The following is a 23062-nucleotide window of genomic DNA, read 5'->3' on the forward strand; positions in this document are numbered from 1 at the left end:
ACCAAGAACTAGACATATTTTATTTAATACTGTATCAGGGTTACAAACAAACTATAAAAAATCTGAAAAGCTTTGCTACCATGTTTCCCCTCACGTCCAGAGAAAAGTGGCCTCCTCTCTGGGCATCTCCTTACACAGAAAATAGATTAGGTATCTAGGAGTACAAATAACAAGGGATTTTAACAAATTGCGTTTAGTCAATTACAGACCAGTTTGTTCTGCTATTATTGCCTCAATGAAAGTGTGGGGGAAATTAAATTTATCTTTATTAGCTAGAATAGCTGCAATTAAAATGACAGTGCTTCCTAAATTAACCTTTTTATTTCACTCCTTACCAATATGAATCCCAGACAAGCAATTGAATATTTGGCCACGAGAAATAGAATCTTCTATTTTTTCAAAGAAAAACACCGGATCAGACAACAATACCATTACAGGCACATGGGACGCAGGGGCTGGGAGATACCTCCTGTCTGCTCTTACTATGAAGCTAATCAGTTATACCACTTGATTTCTTTTTTGAGAGAAGATGAGGAAAAGAGATGGACATCAATGGAAAACAGATTTTTAAAGGGTACACTATAAGCTCTTTATTTTGTACACAACAGAATAAACAAACCATAGCTCAAATATAGGACAATCCCTTTATAGCAGCCTTACATCGATGTTGGTCTTGCAGAGTAAAATCAATTTCCTCATGGCGCTCTCCACTGATGCCTTTTGTTCTTTCATCCACAATTTTTTTTAATAAATGAAGATTATTTCCATGGAAAGGCTGGAAGTCTAAAGGCCTTTATAGGCTAAGGGTTTTTTACAAAGATGGCAAGATGTTATCTGAGGAAGAAATTAGGGTAATCTTACATGAAGTTCCTTTAGGGTGGTTTCAGTGGCGACAACTGACAACTTTTCTAACAAAGGGAAAAACAAAGATGCAAGCATTGAAAACGCCATCAGCTTTTGGAATGATACTGGTTAACACAACATCTGTAGTTAAAGGTTAAATCTCTAACACTTATACACTATTAATAGATAAAGATATAGGCAATCTCACAGGCCTTAAATAGCAATGGGAAAATGACAAAGGTATAACTATAGAAGATCAGGATTGGATAAAATTGTGGAATAGGCCAGCCTTGGATACCCCTGCAACACAACTTAAAGAGCAAATACTTAAATTAGCATAACGGTGGTACACCGCTCTGACTGTGCTGTCTAGAATAACAGTGTCAGCTCCTCCCATTTGCTAGAGATTATGCCAAATGAAGGGTACATATCACATGTGGTGGGCGATAGAATTTTGGAAAATGGTTTTTACCCAGATTAAAGTTATAGTTAAATGGTTATTGTACATGACCCCTCAACTAGCATTATTTAATCTGTTAGCTGATTATTGGCATAAAAAAATCTGGCAACTGGCTGTGGCGGAAAAAATCACTGCTAAACTAAAAGTATTATAGGGGCAAGTAAAAAACTATTTTATAGGAGAATGGTATAATTTCGTTTTGTTAATGATGAAGCTAACAATATGATTCCTCCAGCACAATATGTATGGCTATGGAATGCTTGGTTACCTTTACTATATTATGGTATCAATCTTTGCTTGGTGCTGATCAGGGCTGTGGAGTCAGAGTCATGGAGTTGGAGTCAGAAGCAATTTTGGGTGGAGTCAGTAGAAATGTATCGACTTCGACTCTGGCTTCAAAATAAAAACTTACAATATTATAACAATATATGGTAAATATATCATTTTATACTTATATTTTATACTTTTTTAGTTTTCAGGAAAAATATCTGTAATTATGATTGACAATTTTTTTAAAATATAAATTCACAATGTCAAAGAAACTTGCCATGAAGTCAGCTGTATTTGAGCATTTCACCATAACTCAAGATGGAAAACATTTTGTGTGTCAGTATATGACACAGGACTCAGATGAAGACAAATGCTGTGATGCCAAGTTCAGCGCATGTTCAGGCAGTGATAAAAATGCTCCTACGAGAGCTTCCAATTTATTTATTTATTTATTATACTTGTATACCGCCCCATAGTTGAAGCTCTCTGGGTGGTTTACAGTTGTCAGCTCTACACTGCATCAGCAGTGTCCGGGGGGGGGGCTGGAAATTCCTGGGTCTTTGGCAGGGAAGGAAAGTCCTTAGCCAGCAGTCGGGTTGTAAATCTGCCAGGCCTATCCGAAGCGTACTTGCCGAGTCAGAAGTCCAGAAGCGAGGTCAGTGGAGGTCCGGGATCAATTGCCAAGGAGGTCAGTCAAAGAGATGCTGCAGGGAAACTAGGTCTACACAAAGCCACGCCTGACGTTGCAGTCAGCAACAAGCTGCAGCCAAGGTGTGCCTTATAAAGAGCAGGATGGACAGCAGGTGTGAGCCCTCAGCGTTTGGGCCTTAAGGAGACAGGCCTGCCTCTCTTCTGCCTGCCCTTCTGCTGTCTACGTTCTGCAGGTGAGGGGGGAGTATCCTGTTCACTGTCTGTGTCAGGCTGCAGGGCCTCTGCTGTCCCTGGGGTGCTCTGCAGCTGAGGGGCAGAAGGAGCTGGATTCTCTGGAGGCTCCTCCATGTCTCCTGCTGCTCCTGGGTCTGCTGCTGTTACTCCCGAGTCGTCCTCATCTGAGGAGTCCTCTGACGGGGCCATGACACTATCCCCCGCCCCACGACCAACCGTCCGCCTCCCGCCGGGGCCCGGCTTAGCCGGGTAGCGCTGGTGGAAGCGCCGGACCAGACGAGGGGCATGCACCTGCGCCGCATCTTCCCACGAGCGTTCCGCAGGGCCGTACCCCTGCCAGTCTATGAGGTACTGGAGGCGGCCCCGATGCCTCCGGGAGTCCAGGATCTGCGCCACTTCAAATTCCTCTTCCCCGTTGACTTGTATCGGTGGTGGGGGCCGTGGTTGACTACCCAAGGGGTGAGGCAGGAGAGCGGGAGTCAGCAGTGATCTATGGAAGACAGGGTGAATGCGGAAGGAGGCAGGGAGTTGGAGCCAGAACGCCACCGGGTTAATTTGCTGGGTGATCCAGAAGGGACCTGCATTCCGAGCCTCCAGCTTGTGAGACGGCCGTTGCGAACGCAGGAATTTGGTTGAGAGCCATACCCGGTCGCCTACCTTCAGCGGCGGGCCTGGTTGGCGGTGGCGGTCAGCAAAGCGCTTATACGTGTCCTAGGCCTGCTCCAGCTGCTCCTTCAGGACTGCCTGCAGGGCCTGCAACTCCTGCAGCATGACATCCGCAGCAGGGACCGGCGACGGGGGTCGCACTGAGGGGAAGAATCGGGGGTGGTAGCCGTAGGAGGCAAAGAACGGGGTCTGGCGTGTGGAGGCATGCACGGAGTTATTATACACGAACTCCGCCAGCGGTAATAGATCCACCCAATTGTCCTGTTGCAAGCAGGTGTAAAACCGCAGGTATTGTTCGACGGTGGCATTGGTACGTTCTGTTTGTCCATCTGATTGAGGGTGGTGGGCGGAGGACAAGTGGATCTGGACGTTCAGGGCCCGAAACAGGGCCTGCCAGAACCGGGCGGTGAACTGGGCTCCTCGGTCAGAGATCAGGTGGTCGGGGAGGCCGTGTAACCGGAAAACCTGGGTCAAGAACAGTTGCGCAGTTTCTGGGGCAGAGGGGAGGCCAGCACAGGGGAGGAAATGGGCCATCTTGGTGAACAGGTCTACGACTACGAGGATGGTGGTCATTCCCCGGGAGGCCAGTAAGTCCGCGATAAAATCCAGGGAGACCAAGCGCCAGGGCCCGGGGGGGTAGGCAGTGGGAGCAGGAGCCCCGGGGGCTTGCCGGGGTGGCTCTTGGCTCACTGGCAGGTATCACAGGCCGCTACATAGTCCTTGACGTCCGCTTGGACCCGGGGCCACCAGAAATCCCGTAGGACCAGGTGGAGGGTTTTATATGTTCCAAAATGCCCTGCCGGCTGGCTGTCATGGCAGAGGTGGAGCACCTCTCCCCGCAGAGCTCCCGGGGGAACGTACAACCGGTTCCGGTGATACAAGAGGCCCTGCTGCAAGGAAATGGGACTGTCCCGGGCGGGCATCCCTGACTGGAGCTCTCGCTGCTGGGGCAGGGCGTAGGGGTCCTTTTGCTGCTGTTCCTGCACCCGGTCCAGGAGGGGTTGTGGCTGGTGGGTAGCGGCGAAGTTCTCTGGGCGAAGAATTGGGCGAAGGGGGCGATCGACCTGCTCGGCTCGGTATTCTGGCTTGCGAGAGAGCGCGTCTGCTAGGGTGTTTCGGCGGCCAGGGAGGTAGGTGACCGTGAACTGGAACCGGGAGAAAAACAGGGACCACCGGATCTGGCGTTGGTTCAGCCGTCGGGCGCTTTGCAGGTGCTCCAGGTTTCGGTGGTCTGTTCGTACCTGTACCGGATGGCGTGCCCCTTCCAGGAGATGACGCCAGGTCTCGAAGGCTACTTTGATGGCCAGTAACTCCTTCTCCCAAATGGTGTAGTTCTGTTCCAAAGCGTTGAGTTTCCGGGAGTGGAACGCACAGGGGAGCAGGGACTGCTTGCTCCCCACCGGCTGAAGTAGGACCGCTGCCACTGCCTTATCCGATGCATCGGCCTCCACTATCTAAGGTCGGGTAGGATGGGTTCAGATGTAAAGGCGTGTTGGAGGCGCCGGAAGGCCTGTTGAGCGGCCTCGGTCCAAACAAACTTCTCTTTGCCTCGAAGCAGGTCTGATATGGGCGTGGTGAGTTCGGAGAAGTGGGAGATGAACCGGCGGTAATAGTTGGCGAAGCCTATAAAGCGCTGCACATCTTTGGGGCTTCGCGGAGCTGCCCAGTGGAGGATGGTCTCAATTTTGGCGGGGTCCATCTGGATACCCGAGGGCAAGATCCGATGGCCTAGGAAATCCACAGTCGTGAGGTCAAAGGCGCATTTTTCAAGCTTGGCGAAGAGGCGGTGTTCCCGCAGGCGCGGCAGCACCGCTCGAACGTGCTCCTTATGTTCCGAGGGGTTCCGCGAGTAGATCAGGATGTCATCCAAGTAGATCACCAGGAAGCGGTCTAGGAGGTCCCAGAAGATGTCGTTCATGAAGTGCTGGAAGACGGCAGGGGCGTTGCACAAGCCAAATGGCATCACGGTGTACTCAAAGTGCCCATACTGGGTGCGGAAGGCCGTCTTCCACTCATCGCCCTCCTGCATATGCACCAGGTTGTAGGCCCCTCTCAGGTCTAGTTTGGTGAAAATGCGAGCGCCCCGCAGCCGCTCTAACAGTTCTGGGATCAGGGGCAGAGGGTAGCGATTCCGAACTGTAATCTGGTTGAGGGCATGGTAGTCATTGCACAGCCGGAGTTCCCCACATTTCTTTTTGACAAAGAGGACAGGGGCGGCTGCAGGTGACGTGGAAGGGCGAATGAACCCTCGGCGCAGGTTCTTGTCGAGGAACTCTCTGAGGGCTGCCAGTTCGGGTTCTGACAGGGAATAAAGCCAGCCCACGGGAATCTTGGCTCCGGGGAGCAGATCAATGGGACAGTCGTAAGGACGATGGGGCGGCAACTGGTCTGCCTCTTGCTTCCCAAACACATCCGCGAACTCCCGGTACTGTTCCGGTAAGGCCTCGGGCACGGAGCTTGCCTCCTGGGTCATCAGGATGCGCTCCTTCGGCCTCCAGCAGTTGGCTTGGCAATAGGGGGATCCGAGGGTCAGTCGGCCCGTGGACCACTGGATGATGGGGTCATGCCGCTGGAGCCATGCCAGGCCCAGCACGACCGGGAAGTGGGGTGCGGCAGCCAGGTAGAACTGGAGGCTTTCCTCGTGCTCCCCCAGGGCCTACAACAGGAGCGGCACTGTCTCCTGTACTAGAGGGCCCGAGGCGAGAAGCTGGCCATCAATAGTCTCCACCAGAAGGGGGCGGTGAATGGGTTGACTAGGAACCTGGTGGAGCTTGGCAAAGGACACATCCATAAAATTGCTGGTGGATCCTGAGTCCAGCATGGCGGGTACTTGTAGGGTCCCCCTTCCGGGGACTGTCAGTGCAATCAACACGGTCAGATGCTTGGGCGGTGAGGAACTGAGGTGGCAGGCCCCTTGAACCATGAGGTTGCCCCGGCTCAGGGGCCTGTGAAGGCCGGGGCATGGGCGTTTCCCAAGGCAGGGGCTGTGGGTCGTTTCGCGGAACACTGGGCTGCAAAATGTCCCGGGGCCCCGCAATACAGGCAGAGGCCCTGTTGCCGGCGTCGCAGCTTTTCGGCCGCAGAGAGACGTGGCCAAGCCCCTCCCAGCTACATCGGGTCTGCCGGGGGTGTAGGGTCCTTGCCGACAGGCTCCAAGGGCCCAGCCACTGGGGCTGATGCTCTGTAGACTGGCCGGGGTCGGTTGGCAGCACGCCTGCTTTCCAGCCTCCCGTCAATCTGGAGACACAGGCATATGAGGGCTTGCAGGGTTCCAGGGCGCTCCACCCTAGCTAGCTCATCCAGGAGCTCATCCAACAGCCCCTCCTGAAACTGGTCCATGAGAGCGGCTTCGTTCCAGCCCAGGGTTTGTTGCAATAGATGAAAGTCTGTTACATATTCCCACAAGGGGCGTCGGCCTTGCCGCAGCCTGCGTATCCGGCGGTTGGTTGTGGCAGATTGGACTGGGTCCTCGAACATAGCCTTCAGTTCTCTGGTGAAGGCGGCTAGGTCGTTGAGCACGGGGCTCCGCTCGAGGAGCAGGGGCGTGGCCCATCTAGCTGCCGCCCCGGTGCAGAGGTTAATCAAGAATCCCACCCGGGTCTTATCATCTGGGAAGGCCTCTGGGCATAACTCCATGAAGAGCTGGGCCTGGGCCAAGAAGGCTAAGAGCTGGTCGGAAGCCCCAGTAAATTTCTCTGGGAGAGTCACAGGGCACTTGGCTCTCCCTGTAGGGAGAGGGGGTGGGGCTGCTGCTAGCTGGGTTTGCAAGCCTTGGACGGCCAACAGCAGCTGGTCTACTTGTGAGCACAGGAGCAAGTTTTCCTGCTGGAGTTGCTCCATGGTCAGCACTTCCCCCACTCCTTTGTTGCCTGCTTTGTTTGGGCTGACTGCAAACTGTCAGCTCTACACTGCATCAGCAGTGTCCGGGGGGGGGGCTGGAAATTCCTGGGTCTTTGGCAGGGAAGGAAAGTCCTTAGCCAGCAGTCGGGTTGTAAATCTGCCAGGCCTATCCGAAGCGTACTTGCCGAGTCAGAAGTCCAGAAGCGAGGTCAGTGGAGGTCCGGGATCAATTGCCAAGGAGGTCAGTCAAAGAGATGCTGCAGGGAAACTAGGTCTACACAAAGCCACGCCTGACGTTGCAGTCAGCAACAAGCTGCAGCCAAGGTGTGCCTTATAAAGAGCAAGATGGACAGCAGCTGTGAGCCCTCAGCGTTTGGGCCTTAAGGAGACAGGCCTGCCTCTCTTCTGCCTGCCCTTCTGCTGTCTACGTTCTGCAGGTGAGGGGGGAGTATCCTGTTCACTGTCTGTGTCAGGCTGCAGGGCCTCTGCTGTCCCTGGGGTGCTCTGCAGCTGAGGGGCAGAAGAAGCTGGATTCTCAGGAGGCTCCTCTGTGTCTCCTGCTGCTCCTGGGTCTGCTGCTGTTACTCCCGAGTTGTCCTCATCTGAGGAGTCCTCTGACGGGGCCATGACAACAGTAACTAAAAACAAATACAATTTAAAATACATCTTTTAAAAAACAATTTAAAACACAATTTAAAAATTTAAAACAATCTAAAACACATGCTAAAATGCCTGGGAGAAGAGGAAAGTCTTGACCTGGCACCGGAAAGATAACAGTGTTGGCGCCAGGCACACCTCGTCACACAGATCATTCCATAATTTGGGGGCCACCACTGAGAAGGCCCTCTCCCTTGTTGCCATTCTCCAAGCTTCCCTTGGAGTAGGCACCCGGAAGAGGGACTTTGATCTTGAATGTAGTGTACGGGTGGGTTCATATCAGGAGAGGTGTTCCATCAGGTATTGTGGTCCCAAGCCATGTAAGGCTTTATAGGTCAAAACAAGCACCTTGAATCGAGCTCGGAAACACACAGGCAGCCAGTGCAAGTGGGCCAGAATCGGTTTTATATGTTTGGACTGTCTGGTCCCTGTTACCAATCTGGCTGCTGCATTTTGCACAAGCTGCAGTTTCCGAACCGTCTTCAAAGGCAGCCCCATGTAGAGTGCATTGCAGTAATCTAATTTAGAAGTTACCAGCGAATGGACAACTGAAGCCAGGTTATCCCTGTCCAGATAGGGACGTAGCTGGGGCACCAACTGAAGTTGGTAGAAGGCACTCCGTGCCACTGAGGCTACCTGAGCCTCAAGTGACAGAGATGATTCAAGGAGAACCCTAGAACCCTTTAAAAAGACATTTACAGCACTTTCATCCAGAAGTATTCAAGCTGTGAATGAGAAAGATAACAGCAAACGCAAGGAGCTAATGCCCAGCACTTCCAGCCAAGCAAAGGATCAGAACACTTCTCAGACATCAGTTACAAGATATTTTGTCAGAGACAAAGTTTCTGTAACAATGTCAGCAGATACATTCAAAAAACATAGAACTTGTTGCAAAGGATGGTGTGCCTTTATCATTACAGTAGGGCCCAGCTCATACAGCAGGGTCCGTTCAGGACTGCCGCTGTAAAGCGAAATCTGCCATAAAGCGGAACGCATTGACTAACATTGTCTAAAATAAAAAAATAAAAAAAAAATAAAAAGTTTATGGGGAAAAAACTGTTTTAAGGATGTTTATTCTCAAGGAGTACCGTTATTCATAAGGAGTCCTGTACTCTTAAATTATATGGCAGCTTTGGGCTCTCAGGCATGCTCTTCATTGTAGGTAGGGTTGTCAGGTCTCTGGTTTTTGCCTGGAGTAAGCTCTGTTAAACAGTGAAAGTTACTTTAGAGTTACTTTGCGGTCCTCTCTGAGTCTCCAGGTGAATTGTCCCAATCTCTGGACTCTCAGCTTTCATTAAAAAAAAATATGTTACTTGGTGGTCTGGTTCAAGAGATACGCACCAAAACGTTAGCTCCCCATCCCCGCAACTTCTGTTAAATGAGCATGTAGCTGGCTGCTCTAATCCCACCCTTTCAGGTTTATAGTCAATAAGTGAAGTCGGGTGTGATTGACAAGGGATTTGTTGACCTTCAGGCAATAGCTACAACCCATTGCAAATCCAGAAAATGGTTACCTTTTCCTGCTTGTCTGAAAATCTCATAAATTGAGTAAGTTTAGAGCTTTCAGCAGTAGCAAAAGTCCCTTTCTCTCTGTGTGCAGGAGATGTAGAACAAGAAAGCCCAGCAGGATCTTGGTAGGCATGCACAGTAAACAATTTCAGTCATGATTATAATAAAAGTGTGCATGCAGGGGGGGGGTTAACTTCTTGCAAAAATAGCACATTACACATTTTCTTTCAAATAATTTTTGAACAGAAGTGCTTAAAAAGTGTACATGCAGCTTATGATGCCATTACAGTGTGTTATAGTTTTCTAATCATGACGAGTCAAAAGTTTAAATTTTTCTGGGCTGTTGAAGACGGCAGTTTATTTGTCTAATTCACAGCCTGTTTTGAAAAACTTCCCAATATGAAGCTTTAATCCTATACTCACTTTTCTGGGAGCAAAGCTGCAATGCTAATCCCACATACCAGGAGTAAACCCCATTGAATTCAATTTGACCTACTTTTGAGTAGACATGGTTAGAATTGTACTGTAAATCAATGGAGCTTTTGAGTGAACATAGCAAAGGATTGTGTCTGTGTTGTAATTTTCTCTCTCCCCCTCCAATCCTATTTTGGAAGCAATTAGGCAGGGCTTACTTAGGTGTCACTGCTTTTATTTGGAAGGAAACTAATATATATATATTAAAAGTTCTGCAATGGCCAACTGGTTTTAACAATAAACTATTATATGGGATGTATGTATTTTTACATCCCCAGTGTGTGTATATATGGAATATTTCCAACAACCCTGTGAGGTAAGGTTGGAAATGAAGGCAGCTCACAACAAGAAATAAAGCCATTTAAAATCCAGTAACCATAAAACAAGTATAGAACAGTTGCAAAACAGCTTAAAGTGGCATGATTCTGAATTTTTGATTGGGTGAGTGAAGTTCCTTATCACTGAATTGCAGTCCTGTGCATGCTTCCTTGTTTGAGTAAGCCAAATTGAATACATTGGGACTTGCTTCTGAGTAAACATGCTTAGGATTGCACAATAAATATCCTTATAGGTTGTGTAAATAATAAACATCTTTGGTATATGCTTTATTTATTATTATTTATTTATTAGATTTATATTCCACCCTTCCTTCCAGTAGGATCCCAGGGCAGCAAAGATACAAAATCCAATCTCTGGAAAGGTACAAAAATCCAAACTCTGGAAAAGACTATTGCCTGGAATCCTGGACAGCTAATGCTAGTCCATGCTTTCAGTACTGAGCTAGATGTTACCAAATGGCCTGAGTCAGTATTTTATTTATTTATTTGTTTATTATTTGATTTATATCCTGCTCTTCCTCCCAGCAGGAGCCCAGGGCAGCAAACAAAAGCACTAAAAACACTTTAAAACATCATAAAAACAGACCTTAAAATACATTAAAACAAAACAACTTATAAAGCTTTGAAGACATCTTAAAAAAAAGGTTTAAAAACATATTAAAAAGCAATTCCAACACAGACGCAGATGGGATAAATCCCACCTTAAAAGGCTTGTTGAAAGAGGAAAGTCTTCAATAGGCGCCGAAAAGATAACAGAGATGGCGCTTGCCTAATACATAACAGGAGGGAAATCCACAGGGTAGGCGCCACCACACTAAAGGTCCATTTCCTATGTTGTGCAGAATGGACCCCCTGATAAGATGGTATCTGCAGGAGGCCCTCACCTGCAGAGCACAGTGATCGACTGGGCATATAAGGGATAAGACATCTTTCAGGTATTCTGGTCCCAAGCTGTATAGGGCTTTGTACACCAAAACTAGAACCTTGAACTTGGCCCGGTAGCAAATGGGCAGCCAGTGCAATTCTTTCAGCAGTGGGGTGATGTGTTGGCGATACCCTGCTCCAGTGAGCAGTCTCGCAGCCACATTTTGCACCAGCTGCGGCTTCCAGACCAACCTCAAGGGCAGCCCCGCTTAGAGCGCATTACAATAATCCAGCCTGGAGATTACCAGTGTATGGACAACAGTGGACAGGCTATCCCATTCCAGAAATGGCTTCAGCTATCTTACCAGCTGAAGCTGGTAAAAAGCATTCCTAGCAACTGAAGTCACCTGGGCCTCTAGCGACAAAGATGGATCCAGGAGCACCCCCAGACTACGGACCTGCTCTTTCACAGGGAGTACAACCCCAACCAAAGGAGGCAACTGACCAATTATCCGAACTCGGGAACCACCAACCCACTGTGCCTCCATCTTGCTAGGATTCAGAGTCAGTTTATTAGCCCTCATCCAGCCCACCACCGAGTCCAGGCAGCGGTCCAAGGCCTCTCCTGATTCAGATGTTACAAAGAAATAGAGCTGGGTATCGTCAGGGTATTGCTGACACCTCCCCCCAAATCTCCTGATGACCACTCCCAAGGGCTTCATATAGATGTTAAACGGCATGGGGGACAAGATGGTACCCTGCAGCACCCCACAGCACAGCTGCCAGGGGGCCAAAAGACAGTCACCCAATGCTATTCCCTGAGAACTACCTTGGAGATAGGATCTGAACCATTATAAAACAGTGCCTCCAATACCCATCTCACCAAGTTGGCCCAGAAGGATACCATGGTCAATGGTATCAAAAGCCGCTGAGAGATGAAATAAGAACAATAGGGTCGCACTCCCTGTCTCCCAATAAAGGTCGACCAAGGCCGATTCAGTTCCATAACCAGGCCTGAACGCAGACTGGGATGGGTCAAGATAATCTGTTTCATCCAAGAGTACTTGCAATTGCTGCACCACAACCCTCTCAATCATCCCTAAAAAGGGGGTATTTGCAACCGGTCGGTAGTTGTCACAAACCAATGGGTCCAGGGTAGGTTTTTTAGGAGTGGTCAGATCACCGCCTCTTTCAAGGCGGCTGGAATCACTCCTTCCCGCAATTATGCATTGACCACTCCCTGGATCCACTCGGTCAAGCCTCCGATATAAGGCAGATCCCTTTATTCTTAAAAGAGGAAAGAGACCCAAGGGCCACAATGACTCTGAAATTTATTTATGTATTTTGTTTACAACATTTATATACCACTTTATAATAAAAAAAACCTCAAAGTGGTTTACAGAAGAAATTAAAGCAATACAATTATTGGCAAAAAGAGTTAAAGACAGGTATTTAAAAACATTCAAAATAATAAAACCAACAATGAGTTAAAAACAGAAAAAAAACTAATACACGGGCACATTACTACCATCAACCAAGATGGCGGCAGAGGTTTCAGCTCCTTAGGGAAACCTTGCCCACCATCTTGATTGATGGTAAACCTGCGCTTGCAGCTCATGCAGCCGCAAAAAACAGCACAGAGAAAGGTAGGTGAAGTGGGGGAATGGCGGGTGGCTCTGAAGGTCCTGCCCTGCTCTCCGTGGCAGGATTGCTGCCACGGATTGTGGAAGGTGAGCACAGGGGCCCTTGGCCAGTGCCTCACCTGGCCGCCCTTTAGAACCGGCCCTGCTCAAAAGCCACCTCATTCCTCATCAAAGAAAATGCTTTGAAAGTTAACATGGGTGGCACCTCACTCCAGTCAAACTCAACTATATAAACTCCTCTCCCCGTTGTGGTGGAGGGGATGGCCTATCCGTGGCTGTTTCCTACATTTATGGTGGGACTGTAATAAAGTGAGACAATTCTGGAGTGATGTTTTTCAAATTGCTAACTATGGAGTGAACCAGAAGAACTGTGGATTGAAGTCAGAGACATTATCAGGGCAGAATGCAAAAAGGCAATACCTCTAGTTAAAAAGAGAGAAAGACCTCAATGGATAGGGTTGCCATATTGCCCGGATAGCCGGGTTTTACCCAGATTCTATGCATGCCACCCGGCGCCCGGCTAGCCCCTTACGTGGCCCGGATTCTCAGCTTTAATTTAAAAAAACAATTAAGTTTCTAGGTGGTCCGGTTCTTGAGATATACATAAAAACGTCAGCTACCCCCCTCGACTGTTAAATCTTTCTTTAAACTGTACTATAGCACTTTGTAGCTTTAACCCCGCCCGTTCAGCATTGCAGCCAATCAGGGATTGTGTTTCAGTTTCATTGACCTGAGGCAGTGTCTAGAAAACAAAATGGTGGTTTCACCCCCCCCCCCGTTTATCTGAAAATCTCATAAATTGGGTAAGTATATACATTTCAGTTTTTTTTCCTCTTGTGTGCAGGAGTCAGAGCTTGGGCAGTGTTTTGAAAACCTTCCCAATACTTGCTTTTTGTAAAAGCAATGCTAATCCCATATGCCCAAAGTAAATCCCATTTAATTCAATAGGACTTACTTTGAGTAGACATGGTTATGAATGTGCTGAAAATCAATGGGACTTTGGAGTGAATGTAAAAAAGAATTATGTTTGTGTTCTAACTCTTTCTGTCTCCAGTCCAATTTTAAAGCAAGTAGGCAGGGCTTACTTAGGTATTACAGTTTTTATTCTGTAGGAAAGTAATACTGAATTTTTTAAAACTAATACTGATTTTTCTGCAATGACCATCTGGTTTGACAATAAACTATTATATGGGCTGTATGTATTTATACATCTGCAGTGTGTGCGTGTGCGTGTATGGAGTCTTTCCAACACCCCTGTGAGGTAGGGTTGGAAACCAATGCAGCTCACAACAAGAAATAAAGCCATTTAAAATCCAATGACCATAAAACAAGTATAAACAGTTGCAAAACAGCGTAAAGTGGCATGATTCGGAATTTTGGGTTGTGTGAATGAAGTTGCTTATCACTTGAGGTTGCAGTTCTGTCTCTGTTTGAGTAAGCCCCACTGAATATGCTGGGACTTGCTTCTGAATAAATAAACTTAGGATTGCACTATAAATACCTTTACAGTTTGTGTAAATAATAAATATATTTGATAGTCATGCTTATATACATATTTCTTCATTTATCATATTTTTGGTTTTTGGTTAGGAATCCTGACTGGTTGTGAGATGCTTAGTTTTTTGCCTTACTCATGGGAATCTTGTTGTGGTTGGTATGGTATTACATTTAGGAAAGTGTTACTGCCTTCTGTGTTTTTTTTTCCTATTTGCATTTCACTTATCTTTGGCCTCACTCCATTACAGCCATAGAAGCAACAGCAGCATATGCAAGATAATTAACTCCCATTAGTGATAAGAACAAGAATTTATAATTATTATTTCAATTAAAACAAGAGGCTTATCAATACTTTGAAGAGGACCAGATATTTATTTTCTTTCTGAGCCCAGGACTGGGTCTTTCATGATGCCCGGTGTGTGTGTGGGGGGGGGAGCAGGAGAGTAGTCGATAAGACAGACATCCTGGCATTGGTAATCTAATTAGCAAGTTATGTGTGGGGTTGTTGCACACTTCCAGGCCCAGTTTCATTTTGAGTATGGAGGTGGAACCTGTGTAGATGTGGTTGAGAAATTTTGAGTTAAGCAAAGCTCTGCTTGTATAAAACCTAAGAAACATACAGATACTTTGAATGTCTGAGTGCCTGCACCAGTGGAATACTGGAGGAACTTGTAAAACTTGCTGCAACAGTATTTAGAACTGAGCATGTGGTGTGAAAGACTCCTTTTCCTAACATTTTGGCTTGTTTTTTCTCCACCCACCACATCTCTGAAATATATATGTTATGGTTAACCGTGCTACTGCCCTGATTTACTTTATGTTTGTTGCTATTTTGTGTTTTTATTATGTTTTTATATTGATTGTGTATTTTTATTGTTTTTATTATATTTGTAAGCTGTGCTGAGCTCTGTTTTTAACAGCAAAAGGGCAGGATATAAATTCTCTTAATCAATCAATAAATACTCCATAGTGTTGGAAACTAGAGTCTAGGCATTTAAGGCTGAAAATGTTGCTTTAAAAAAAAAAGATTTCTCACATCTTTCCCCAGTTTTTGGTGGTAATTCCTAGGCACAAAAACAAAACAACTGGACAATCCAAGTATTAATATGCAAATATTTGCATAATATGCAAATAATATGCAAATAATTTGCATAATATGCAAATTAACCTGCCCGGATTTGTGGAACTGGAATATGGCAACCCTATCAATGGATGACTGATGAAACTCTTAAAATGCTTAAAGAGAGAAGGAAAGCAAAAGCAAAAGGAGATAGAAACACAGTCGGAACCCTAAATGCAACAATACAGCGACTGGTACATAGGGACAAAGAGAACTATTACAATAGTTATTGTATAGAAATAGAAGAGGACAACAAAAAGGGAAGAATAAGAGCCCTATTCCAAAAGATGAGAGAAATGAAAGAGAAATTTAAACCACGACTAGGGATGTTGAATAATCAACAGGAGAACACACTGACTGACTGAGATTAAATAAAAGGAAGATGGAAGCAATACACTGAAGAACTCTATAAAATTGTCGTTGATCACAAGATGAATATGAGCCAACAGTGTGATGTGGCTGCAAAAAAGGCAAATGCTATATTAGGCTGCATTAACTGAGTTCCAGTTTTGGGAAAATGGCGGGGTATAAATAAAGATAATAATAATAATAATAATAATTAACAGAAGTATAGTTTCCAAATTGCGTGAAGTACTAGTTCCCCTCTATTCAGCACTGGTTAGTCCTCATCTTGAATATGGCGTCCAATTCTGGGCTCCGCATTTCAAGAAGGATGCATACAAACTGGAACAGGTTCAGAGGAGGGCAACAAGGATGATCAGGGGACTGGAAACAAAGCCCTGTGAGGAGAGACTGAAAGAACTGGGCATGTCTAGCCTGGAGAAGAGAAGATTGACTGTTAGAGCCATACGACAATGGAACCAATGACCTAGAGAGGTGGTGACCTAGAGAGGTGGTGCTGGGCATGTTTAGCCTGGAGAAGAGAAGACTGAGGGGAGATTTGATAGCTCTCTTCAAGTACATGAAAGGTTGTGTCACATAGAGGAGGGCCAGGATCTCTTCTCGATCATCCCAGAGTGCAGGACATGGAATAATGGGCTCAAGTTGCAGGAAGCCAGATTTCGACTGGACATCAGGAAAAACTTCCTAACTGTTAGAGCCATACGACAATGGAACCAATTACCTAGAAAGGTAGTGGGGTGTCCGACACTGGAGGCATTCAAGAGGCAGCTGGACAGCCATCTGAACCTGTTCCAGTTTGTCTGCATCCTTCTTGAAGTGTGGAGACCAGAACTGGACTCAGTACTCAAGATGAGGCCTAACCAGTACTGAATAGAGGGGAAGTAATACTTCACGTGATTTGGAAACTATACTTCTGTTAATGCAGCCTAAAATAGCATTTACCTTTTTTGCAGCCATATCACACCATTGGCTCATATTCAGCTTGTGATCAACGACAATTCCAAGATCCTTCTCACATGTCATATTGCTGAGCCAAGTATCCCCCATCTTATAACTGTGCATTTGGTTTCTTTTTCCTAAGTGTAGAACTTTGCATTTATCCCAGTTGAATTTCATTCTGTTGTTTTCGGCCCAATGCTCCAGCCTATCAAGGTCTCTTTGAATTTTGTTGCTGTCTTCCACGGTATTAGCTGTGCCCCCCCATTTTGTATCATGTGCAAATTTGATAAGCATACTGTGTACCTCCTCATCCAACTCATTAATAAAAATGTTGAAGAGCACTGGGCCCAGGACAGAGCTCTGTGGTACCCCAATCGTTACTTCCGCCCAGTTTGAGAAGGAACCATTGATAAGCACTCTGTGTACGATTCTGGAGCCAACTGTGGATCCACCTGATAGTTGTTCCATCCAGCCCACATTTAGCTAGTTTGCTAACCAGAATATCATGGGGCACTTTGTCAAAAGCTTTGCTGAAGTCGAGGTATATTATGTCCACAGTATTCCCACAGTCCCACAGGTAACATAATGCTCAGAAATTATAGTTATTAATAAATATTAGAAGTTGGGTAATAGTTATTCCTTGTGTTTTAACATCATAATCCCAAGCAAGTTTAACTCTAAAGTAACTTTTATTGTTCAACAGAGCTTACTCTCAAGTAAATGTGCATGGGACTGTTAGCCTTATTTTATTTAATATATTATTTCTTTTCTATCCCACCTTTCCTGCAAAGAGCTCAAAGTGGCATACATGGTCCTGCACTTCCCGAATAACATCCTCAGAGCAGCCCTGTGAAGTAGTTAAGGCTGAGAGAAAGTCCAAAAGTCACCCAGTGAGCTTCAAGGCTGAGGGAGGATTTGAACCCAGGTCTCCCAGGCCCTATAGTCCTATTGCTGCTCCACAGTGGTTTTTGCAGAACCTCACACTGTACCACCTCTGTAAATCACAATACAACATAAATTACCTGACCACACTCTTCATCCTTGGTCTTTTAAAACCTATAGAAATCAGTAGAGCTCAAAGTCACTCTAACTTAATTCTGTTAGTTGTGTGCTTTACATTTCCTCCTAACGTCCAAGAAAGAGAAATATAGCCAGCACTTTTTCAATAATGTGATAGATCAACAGTGACATACAAGGGCAAATGGTAGTCACACTGGATGGCAATGTTAGGGTTGTTGTAACCAGGTTTGAATGAGTGCTTGCAAGAATAAAATTATGATGACAAAGATAAGACTCTTCAAAGTACTGCCAAAGAGGACATTCTCAAAGGAGTAATACCACCTTTCTACTGTATACCCAGAAATTCAGAAGAACACAATTGTGGATTTGCTCTTTGCAGCTTTCCCCTTCTGTGTCAAGTCTCATGCATCAAAATTAGATTCACCCGATGGTCAAACACAAGATAATGGCTGCCTCCTTTAGAGACTGTTGCCAGAAGCAGCTGCATCATATGGCTTTATGGTAATTGTAATTTTAACACAAACCAGCCTTGTAGGGTTGTTGTAATAATCTAGATCGGGATGGATAGACTTCAGGTTTTGAGTATTGACTTTTTTTATATACAGAAATCCAAGATCCACCAACCAGAGCCAGCCCACTAAATATATACCCTTAGAATTAAATAATTCTTAGCCCAGGGATTTGTTTTTAGTTCCAGAATTGAATTGAGTCATAGTACTTCCACACAAAAATCCACTCCTGATTACCAACCCCCCAGCTTTCTTCTTTTCAATAGAATAATGGTGGTGGTGGTGGGGAGGGAGTCATTTTGTTTATGCTCTTGTTAAACAATTAGGAGTCGGAAATCCTTGCTGATCTTCTGCAAGTCACCCTGAGATCTTCCAGTACATCTCAATCTACCTTCTGCCCACCCTGCATCTAAAGTGCTATCCAAAAGCTAAATATCATGACCTAGATAATAAAAAGAGATAATATTGATGATCACTTTTTGATACCGAGCTGCAAATATTTCCAATGAAAAACTATAAAAACCACAGCCCAAACCTTTCCTATTTCCTAAAACCAGGAAACGCTGCTTGGGGGACACTGTATTACAGTGGGAGGAGTAGGCTGGAAAGCCCAGTTGCTTAAACAACCTACCCCACATATTTTGAGTGCAGTTCTATGTATTCTGGGTCTGGATTTCATGCATTAAGCAGCAAGTTGGAGTGGAGAGGCCTGCAAGGACCTCTCTGATTATTTGATTCAGTATATAGAATTTATATCTTCTTAAGCTTCTAGGAAACATAATGAGTAGCTTAATTATGTAGGATCTAGCCTAAATTCTTTTTAACTAATCTTCAAAGAGAGGATTTCCGTATCTTTCTACTTTTTAAATATTTCTACTCTTGCTTTTATAGTACATTTTGTGGCCTTTTCAAATGTGTTTTTCAGGCAGTAATGAGGGCTACACCCTGGGAATTTTATTGAAGAGTGGGGTATTAATATTTAAATGAATAAAGAAAAGATTAATATTCATGAGGGACTTGCAACTCAACAGATACATTCTTGAATTTAATTCCTTGTCCGATAGCCACACCTGATTTCAGCAAAGCCTCCAGGTGCAGCTGACGTTGATCCAACAAATTTCCTGTTGAGACACATGGAAATTCAAATCTGCATAATTTTTTGCTGACTGCTTTAATGTGTATTTGTGATCTTAAATTGTGATTCTTTTCCTGTCATGTTTGTTAGTCACCCCAAGGGTGGGATATAAGAAAAACAAATTAAAGTAAACAAATAACTAAATAAAACAAATGTCTTCCAAAAGACACCAGACCAAAGAAGTTGTATGATATTTCTAAATCAAATCCTACATTAATTATATTGATATACTGTAACATCCAGCCCAACAAATCCTCTCTAGCAATCCCAGTCTGATGACCAAAAGAGCAACCTCTCGAGGATTAGGGTGCTTTCGTATTGCTTGGCATTTTCATCACACCACTGCTTTATTTGTTTTCTAGCACCTTCAATGTGCAGTTTGTATTGCATCTTTCTTTCATCACCATGACAACATTGTGAGCAAGAACTAAGAGTGGAAAAACAACACCTTGCCCAAAGCCACCTACTTGAAACCATGGATGAGTTGGGATGAATTTGGGAGTACTATGAAAATTTTTATTCCTGTTGTCCCTGGGTTTAGTGATCATATCAGCATAAAGCCAAACATGAGCTAGTAGGAAAGGAATTCTACAACAGCCAGTCAAACTTTCTGTCTACAAAAGAAGCAGGGAATGTGGCCATGGTTGAGGTCGAAGGCTTCACTAAATGCATGGAACCAGCTGATTGCCACTTACAGCAAGCCCAGCAGGGAAATGTTCTTTGCTGGTGTGGTTTGATTTCAAACTGTGTGGACAAAGGAAGCCGGATTTGCAAACTGTACAGGCAAAGGAAATGCTTCATCTGACATCATGGTTACAACAAGTGATTGACAGGTGGGCTAGATCCAGTTCCCCACCCTTGCCTTAGTTACAAGCTAGTATATGACTTTGAATTTCCCCTCTCCATTTCTAACCATATTATCACAGTGTTCATGGCTCAAGAGTTACCAGGGAAGGTTTTGCCCACTTTTGACTTCCTCGTTCCCTTACCGCTTGAGCACACGTATTATTTTCATGGAGTTCAGTCAGGATTACCTTGTGAAGAGGCATCAGCCTGTCCTTTGCAAGGGAGATTCTTCTGTTCTTAAACCACGTGTGACCGCTTAACTAGGAAGACAGGGGACCAAAAGAAGGGGATTGGGAATCAACTATGGGACAGGATTAATTGACCACCTGAGACAGTGCCACTTTTTGACAAGTGGAAAGACTACCTGAACCTCTTGAAAATCTAATCATGCCACAGATCATAGGCTTTCATTGTGTGAAAGAATCCTAACACATTAAAGTGGCCACCTATAAAAGCCACTCCTGTACCCCTTTTTTGCATCAGCAACATTCACGAGAGGTACTGTGTATATTCACTCCTGTTTCTTTTTACCTTTTTTTACTGCAGTCTTGCCCATGTCCTGCTCTCATGAGATTGGCTTCTCTATTGCTTTGCATATGCACGTCTCCCCTTTGCAACTCTCTCTCATTCCATAGCAGAGCAGTCTCTCTAAGGCCCTGCCTCTTAGACCCCCTCGCTCTCTATCTGTATTGTACAACTCTTTCTCTGGCTTATATATGCCAGGCAAAATATAGTGTGTGCAATGTGTGTAAATACAAAACATTTTACTGTTTTATATTTCGGTAAAGGCTTCGTTAAGCTTGATGCTAGTCATTTTTTCCTAATCAATATTGTTATTTCTACAGTAGAGTGATTATTGATAGCTCCTCTTAGCAAGCCTCACTAATACTTACTTCTGTTCATTGCTAAATTCCCCATCTGAGGTGTACTAGCGAGTCTGCAGAATCAAGGCTGATCTCTCTCCGTATCTGCAATTGTTTAAGTGCATGTCCCCTTTTTCAGCCATGGAAGATGTCACCTACCCTGCACCTCAAAGTATTTATTACTACATTTATATCCCACCTTTCCTCCAAGGAGCTCAAAGTTACATATAAACATGAGTCTCCCTCTCCCAATTTTATCCTTGCAACAACCCTGTGAGGTAGGTTAGGTTGAGAGACAGTGACTGGCCAAGCAGGGATTTGAATCCTGGTCTCCCAGGTCCCAGTCTAACACTAACCACGATATCACACTAAATAGAAGTATGCCAGCTGATCCCAGGGATGACAGTCTTTGAAACCTGTAGGTTGAGGCCCATGAAACTGCATCTTCTAAAATTGCACTTTCCAGAAAAATTGAGTAATGCACTTCTCAATCCAGACCATCATATGTTTAGCTAATGTTGTAGTAGTAGTAGTAGTAGTAGTGCCTTCAAGTCGATTCCGACTTATGGCGACCCTGTGAAAAGGGTTTTCATAAGACTGAGAGGCAGTGACTGGCCCAAGGTCACCCAGTGAGCTTCATGGCTATGTGGGGAACCTGGTCTCCCAGATCGTAGTCCAACACCTTAACCACTACACCACACTGGCTCTCTATGTTTAGCTAAAGAGGTACTATTTTCAAAGACAATAGCCATAATAAAAGTAACCATTAATTTTACCTTGGCAGCTCTGCTAGATAATGAAAGAGTTGATATTAGCAAGGAAAGCCCTCAAACACCACTGAAATGTACAAAATCACAGCCCTAGAGATGTTTCCTCTTGTCTCGATTTGAGGCCTCCAAGGTAGCAGGAAAATGAAAAATTACTCTCTTGCTGACAAATAATTATTCTTAGTAGATCTGAAAACAGCCAGAAATATATCTCCTTTTCTCAGCTTTTTAGAATGAGTTGATGCAAGGAGGAGAATTGTCTTTAACAAAGCCATCTCTTTACCAATTTTCCAAAAATGTTCAACAGGTGGCATCAGAGCAGTAGGCTTTATACTCCTTTCATGAAAGTCTATCTTCTAGCCTAAGTTAAGCATTCTAGCCACTGAGGCAGGGCTAGAAAAATGTGAACCAACTGTTCGAGCTTGACTTGAGAAGCAAGGAACACCTTTTTTTTAATTCATGCTTTTCTTGACTGCAATACCAGTTCCTGGCATTTATGGTCACTGTAACTGATACTGTTGTTTGATTAATAGGGGGTTTTTTTGTTATATTTTGTTATATGCTGTTTATCTTATTTTTTGCAAATGACCTAGGTGTTTCTTTGACATGAAAGGTGGTATACAAATGTTTTTAAAAATTTAAATTTCAGTGGGAAAGTAATCAGAGCTTGGAAAAGTTACTTTTTTGAACTACAACTCCCATCAGCCCAATCCAGTGGCCATGCTGGCTGGGGCTGATGGGAGTTGTAGTTTAAAAAAGTAACTTTTCCAACCTTTCTAAACTGTTTCTCATAGGAATGTATTTTAAGTACAAGACCTACTTTGGGTCATTTTCTCTTTCCTTTGCTGCTTGTTCCCATGACAGCAGACCATTTTCTTACAAATGACACCAATGTGTGTGGATCTGTTTTAGCCAATTTTAGACTAAAGTCATTTGAATGGTGGAGCTATTTGATTGAAGGGAAAAGAATAAGAAGACTTGTATTTGGGTGGGAATAGAGAAAGAGTGAAGGAAGGGCATAAATGTGCTGTTTCTTACTTCCAGTGTGGTGCAGTGGTTAGAGTGCCTGACTAGGACCTGACTGATCAGGGTTCAAATTACCACTCAGTCACAAAGCTCCTAGGTGAGCTTGGGCCAGTCACAGTCTCTCAGTCTAACCTACCTCACAGGGTTTTTGTGAGGATAAAATGGGGAGGAGAAGAACTATGTATGCCACCTTGAGCTCCTTGCAGGAAAGATGGGATATAAGAATAATACAATATCTGAAAACATCAACATAATTTTATCATAATTCATATTTGTTCATATAAATCTTTCAGCCAATATAACGTTCATGTTATATCAGCAGTGAAAATGCTTTCTATAGAGTCATGAACAACTTAGGACCAGGTTACCTGAAAACTGCCTGCCCCTGTAAGATCACTTAGATCAGGTGTGGAGGAACCTTTGGCCCTCCAGATGCTGCTAAACTACAACTCCCATCAACCCCAGCAAGCATGGCCAGTGGCCAGGGATGATGGGAGTTGTAGTTCAATACATCTGGAGGGCCAAAGG

At 44.9% G+C, this 23062-nt stretch overlaps 1 long non-coding RNA gene across 1 annotated transcript; it reads right to left on the reverse strand.

Moving 5' to 3' along the window:
- Window positions 1-630: 630 nt before the first annotated feature.
- LOC133387504 (uncharacterized) lies at window positions 631-21790 on the reverse strand. The gene is made up of 4 exons (XR_009763502.1): window positions 21518-21790; window positions 20067-20138; window positions 1572-1696; window positions 631-908 (listed from the first exon to the last, which is right to left on the reverse strand). It is a non-coding gene; the product is annotated as an uncharacterized LOC133387504 (long non-coding RNA).
- Between the last annotated feature and the right edge of the window lie 1272 nt (window positions 21791-23062).

Source organism: Rhineura floridana, chromosome 1 (genome assembly GCF_030035675.1).
Source record: "Rhineura floridana isolate rRhiFlo1 chromosome 1, rRhiFlo1.hap2, whole genome shotgun sequence".
In the NCBI taxonomy this organism is placed as follows: Eukaryota; Metazoa; Chordata; class Lepidosauria; order Squamata; family Rhineuridae; genus Rhineura; species Rhineura floridana.